General features: G+C 48.5%; 1 protein-coding gene across 5 annotated transcripts in view; it reads right to left on the bottom strand.

Annotated features, from left to right (window-relative positions):
• The window catches only part of WDR37 (WD repeat domain 37), a 400,784-nt gene extending 395,300 nt beyond the window's left edge, over window positions 1-5,484 (bottom strand). Inside the window, exon 1 of one of the 5 annotated variants that reach the window (XM_063922159.1) lies at window positions 5,344-5,484. The gene's annotated coding sequence lies outside the window, so the exon portion shown is untranslated. Of the gene's footprint in view, window positions 1-4,771; window positions 5,091-5,343 lie in introns of those variants that run through there. The other 4 variants (XM_063922158.1, XM_063922156.1, XM_063922161.1 and 1 more) reach the window with 4 other exon arrangements.
• Window positions 5,485-6,000: the final 516 nt, after the last annotated feature.

The following is a 6,000-nucleotide window of genomic DNA, read 5'->3' on the forward strand; positions in this document are numbered from 1 at the left end:
GGACTATGGGGGTGATTCAGAGTTGTTCGTAGCCCTGCAAAATTTTGCAGGGCTATGATCATGACCATAGACATGCGGGGAGACGCCCAGCACAGGGCTATCCCACCCCACATGTCAGTGCCGCCCCCCCCCCCCCGCAGAAGTGCAAAAGCATTGCACATCGGCGATGCTTTTGCACTTTAGGAGTAGCTCCCGGCCAGCGCAGATTTAGCGTGGTGGCTGGGAGCTACTCGCCAAATGCCGCCATTCCGCCCCGCCCAGTGACCGCCTCTGCCTGTCAATCAGGCAGAGGAGATCGTAGCGAAGAGACGGCGCATGCGCAGTTCTGACCCGATCGCACCGCTGTGATAAACTGCAGCATGCGGTCAGAATGACCCGAGTCTGTATCAATCTGTCTCTTGCCAAACTTAAAGTTACTTGCGTGTCTGCAGAAAGTGGTAAGTTTGACTTGAAACATTTTTGAGGAGGAGGAGGAAACTCGAACTCCAGTCTGTATCCCTGGGAAATAATGCTTTTTACCCAGGCATCCCAGCAGGAAACTTCCCAGACGTGGCTGAAGAACCGTAACCGGGCCCCAACCGGGAGATCCTCCTGGTCCTGGGATCTGGCGTAATGCTGAAGGTTTAGAGGGAGCCGAGGAGCCACTCTGATCTTGGCTTCCTGCAACAGCTGACTTACAGCTTTTACCTCTGGTACCTCTTGCTGCATTAGAGGAACCTCTTGCTCTGCTCCAAAATCTGGCAGTCCGAAAGGACCTGGATATGCCCTTTTAGGCGGCGGAGCCGCAGATGGCAAATAATAAGATTTACCTGCAGTAGCCTGAGTAATCCATTTACTTAACTCTTTGCCAAATAAGGTTTCGCCTGTGAAAGGCGGCTTGCCTTTCACAGGCGAAACCTTATTTGGCCCTTATTTGCCCCTTCTTTGAATCGGCATCTGCCGTCCACTGACGTAGCCACAAAGTCCTCCCTGCCGAAACTGACATAGTTGTCAGACGTGAATTCAAGAAACCAATTTCCTTAAAGGTCTCACACAAGAACTCCACAGACTCCTCCTGTATGTGAGAAGTTAACCTGTGAAGTTCCATCTGGTCTCTGTTCTCCTGTAAACCAGAAGCAAGATCACCAGCCCACTTCTTCATGGCTTTTGTGATCCAGCAACCCGCTATACCCGGACACTGTGAAACCTCTGCAGCTACATACATGGATTTTAATGTACTATCAATCTTCCAATCTGCTGGGTCCTTCAAAGAAGATGCGCCCAGAAATGGCAATACCATCTTCTTAGAGAGACGCGACACTGAAGCATCCACAGCAGGGGGGTTTTACCATACCTTCCCGTCTTCAACGGGAAAGGGAAAAGTATCTGTAAGTCTTTTAGACACCTGAAATTTCTTTTCAGGGTGCTCCGAAATATTTCTGAACATAGCGTTCAGTTCTACCGACACAGGAAATGTAACCAGTGATTTCTGAGGTTTGGCAAAGAAAACAGGCGCTGTCTGAACCTCTGCATCAGGTATCTGCAGCACCTCCTTTGTAGCGTATATTAAAGATTCCACACCCTGGGCTGGGGTATTATCCCCCAAGTCCTCTAACTCACCCTCCTCTCCTTCAACCAAGATAACTCCTCTTCGGGGTCAGATCCGAGGAGCTGCGCTAACATCCGCTTCTGCCGTGCCGGCTTGAGGGTCTGGGCAGGTGGAATCTGGCTAGGGGCCAAAGCACTTACAGACCTTTGCAAATCTGATCTCTTACTTTTAGCTGTAGCTAATTCTGCAGAGATGTCAGCCATAACACCCTTAAAAGTAAGAAGCCAAACTGGTGCATGCTCCTGAGATTTGCTGCTGCTTTCTGAGGATTCAATGCATAATTCACACACAAGTGTACCCACTAACGCTGGTGTAAAATCCTGTGTACAGGAAATGCATTTGAGTGTTTTTCCTGCCATGATACAATACCCACACCACACTTATACAAGGTGTATACACAGGAAACACAGAACACAGCCTTTACTTCCCAACCAATAGGAGAAAGGCACACTTGGGCGAATCCTGTAGCCGTGAGAATGGACATTAACCACGGCAGAGGTCGTCTCAAACCCCTTCCTGAGCTCCCACGGTGCAGAACAGACAGTATGCCACACTGTCTGTAAAAAAAATAAACTAAAAGAAACAACCTAAAAGGAAACTCTGGAGACCTCCAGAGAAGTGATCGGCTCAGAGGGCACTTTTTTCTAGGCTGGCTTGTGGGAGGGGGTATAGGGGAGCGGAGCCATCACACACATACTAAAAGTTTGATTTAGGTGCACCGCTTCCTTCGGACCCATCTATACACCATTGTACTGAGGCCCTCATTCCGAGTTGAACACTCGCTAGCTAGCTACTTTTAGCAGCCGTGCAAACGAATAGTCGCCGCCCACGGGGAAGTGTGTTTTCGCTTTTCAGAAGTGCGAACGCCTGTGCAGCCTCGTGGCAGCAAACACATTTTGTGCAGAACAAGACCAGCCCTGTAGTTACTTATTCTATGCGATGATTGCTGCGACGAATGACATGGTAATGACGTCAGATACCCGCCCAGCAAACGGCCGGCCGCGTCTGCGTTTTTCCAAACACTCCCAGAAAACGGTCAGCTGCCACCCAGAAACTCCCACTTCCTGTCAATCTCCTTGCGGGCGGCTGTGCGATTGGAATCGTCGCTAGAACCAGTGCAAAACCGAAAAGGACTTTGTCCCCGTATGACGCGCGTGCGCATTGCGGTGCATACGCATGCGTAGATTAGCCGTTTTTTTCACTGATCGATACGCAGCGAACAACCGCAGCTAGCGATCAACTCTGATTGACCCCCTGAGTACCTTCGCTAGTATCTACTATGGATGTAAGAGAAAAAAACAACAACTTGAGTTTGCCTAAAGGGCCCTACACACTGGCCGACATGACTGCACGATATGAACGATCTCGTTCATTAATGAACAAGATACCGTTCATATCGTGCAGTGTGGAGGCTCCAGCGATGAACGATGCGCAGCCCCGCACTCGTTCATCGCTGGTGCCATGTCGGCTGTGCATGCAGGCCAATATGGACGAGATCGTCCATATTTGCCTGCACGTCTACGGAGCCGGGTGACGGGGGTGAAGAAACTTCACTCCCCCCGTCGCCGGGTCGCCCGTCGGCCACCTCGGCGGCACATCGCATAATGTGTAGGGCCTATAAGAGGGAGCAGGTTGCGGAGAACCATGAGGCGGTTGCAGACTACTTGCTCAAGGAGCATGGAGCCATAGGACAGAGAAGATAGATGGAGCAGACTACCCAATTTGTATGTTAGTGATTTGCCCAGTGTGACTTAACACATTAGTGCAACCAAAAAATTGCTGAACAACCATTCCTAGATTTAATGGTGTGTTTTATGGACCTAGTTCCAGTGATACACTCTGCATATCCAGCACTATGCCAGCTGAAGTCATGTCACTATCTGGTTATGTTAATTTAGCATTCAAAACCATATGTAAGATTTTTGTAAAGAGTATTTAGAGACATTTCTATAATATTTTCCACCCATATGTAAAGGGCCTATTTAACAAAATGAAAAAAGGCAATTGTGTGAGGAATTCAATTGTTTATATTGAGGCTTTAACTAATGGGTACCCAACGAATAAAGTCAATTGTTGCTCTAATCAGGTGTGAGATTAGCAGGAGCCCATATTTCTGCCCACAGTCTTCTGAGGCGTCAAGCCCAAATTGGCAGCTCTAACCAGGATTTTAGATGGCTCTAGCGCTTTATGTTCTAAAGCCAATGCTTTTGGGTGCTACACCTAATGGGCATTAGTTAACGCAGTTGCAAATTTCCCATTAGGCATGTGCCTAGGGGTGGCACTGTACTGTACCATATGCCATCTTAAATGGAGTGTAAAGGGGTAAAGCATGCACATAAAAAAAATAAAATCAATTTTTAAAAAAAAATGTCAGTTAGTGACTTTAAATTATTCTATAAAATTGGCTATCATGAAGTGAAGGCTTATATCCAATCAATAAAAATAATAAAATTAGGCAGATGCTGGGCAGCCATTAGTGTTGTGCCTAGGGGCGCTCTGATCTTCAAATCTGCCCCTGCGTTAATGATGTACTAAAACCGACTTAATTCCCCTGAATGAATACAAATGTATGCTTACTGTATGTACTATACAGCCTATTTCGTGCTCTGGCTGTAAGTCATCTAATTAACATGCGGATATACCAGTTTCATTCTCCGGACATTATCTGCACTTGCAGCACAGGAAAGCAATCCAAAATCCTAATATAAACCATATTAACATCCATTTTCTGGCACTACTTCTGAACCTGCAACCTGTGCTCTAGGGAATGAACGCAGTGTCTGCAACACCGACCTCCATGCATGGTCTCTCATTCCAGAACCTCACCCTCACTGATGCCATTTCCCTGCTACACCCTCCACAGCACGGGCTCTCCTTGTGCAGCCCCTTCTACTGTGCATGCTGCAAGAGGCAGCTTGATGCAGGCTCTGCTGCTGGTTAGTCAGTGTGGTACTGTAGCTATAACCATGTTACGAAAAGGAGATCTAGATTATGCAAAAAGCCCAGATCACCAGCAGAGAGACAGCAATCAGCCAGTAGCACCGTGACCTAAACCACGAAACGATGGGTTACTCGGTGTACACAACACAGGGGTGTAGAATTGGCACTGATTAAAGCTGTGCAGCTGGCAGAGGGAATGACAACAGATAATAATACATGGCTGGCGGTGATGATGATGATTACCTCAGTCAGTACAGTATCTGTCAATGTTCTTTTCACGCTCAGTGTCTCGGCCACTTCGCCCGGCTACAATCCCCGGTGCTGTGACGGGGCCGAGAGTAGCGCAGCACTGACCCCTGCCGCTCGGTGCTGTGAAGCGGCCAGTAGTCGCGCGCCACTGACGTTTCATATAGCAATGTCGGCGCAGAGCGACTTTCGGCAGCGTCACAGAACCGGGCGGTGTCAGGCTGGAGGGCAGCGGAGAAGATTCCGCCCTCTGTATAAAAGGAAGGGTGCGGTAACTGCGGTTGCCGGTGTGCTGTGTCGTGTCCCCTACACTGCAGTCACACTGAGGAGAGGGTCCGTCTGCACTGCAGTGAGCCACATGGGGGACGGGAGGGATGCTGTTAAAAAAAAAAAAAAAGTATATAAAAAAATAAACAAAATGGCAGTATCTAATCGCTGTTCAAAACACATATTTGTGTCTGAAAAGCAAGTGTGCAGCCTAAGGGCCACTGTAGGGTTTATGAATCAAGCAGTGACATGAGTGGAGTATTGGAGAAGTTGCCTTTAGCAACCAATGAGCATCTACCTACCATATTATCCGCTGTACTTGAGAAATGCTCCCTCAAAACTGGTAGCTATGGGCAACTTATTCACTGCATGATACACCACACTAGGAGGATTTTGCTTAGATTCGTCCGCTTCAGAATGATAAATCAGCAAACATTATAAAAGTGGAAGTCCTGCCATCTTGAACCATGAAAATAGCAAATTATTTCTCTGACGTCCTAGTGGATGCTGGGGACTCCGTAAGGACCATGGGGATATAGCGGCTCCGCAGGAGACAGGGCACAATAATAAAAGCTTTAGGATCAGGTGGTGTGCACTGGCTCCTCCCCCTATGACCCTCCTCCAAGCCCCAGTTAGATTTTTGTGCCCGGCCGAGAAGGGTGCAATCTAGGTGGCTCTCCTGAGCTGCTTAGAATAAAAGTTTAAGTTAGGTTTTTTTCTTTCAGTGAGACCTGCTGGCAACAGGCTCACTGCTACGAGGGACTTAGGGGAGAGAAGTAAACTCACCTGCGTGCAGGATGGATTTGCTTCTTAGGCTACTGGACACCATTAGCTCCAGAGGGAGTCGGAACACAGGTCTCACCCTGGGGTTCGTCCCGGAGCCGTGCCGCCGACCCCCCTTGCAGATGCCGAAGTTGAAGAGGTCCAGAGGTCCAGAAACAGGCGGCAGAAGACTTTCA

This window comes from Pseudophryne corroboree, chromosome 5, assembly GCF_028390025.1.
Source record: "Pseudophryne corroboree isolate aPseCor3 chromosome 5, aPseCor3.hap2, whole genome shotgun sequence".
In the NCBI taxonomy this organism is placed as follows: Eukaryota; Metazoa; Chordata; class Amphibia; order Anura; family Myobatrachidae; genus Pseudophryne; species Pseudophryne corroboree.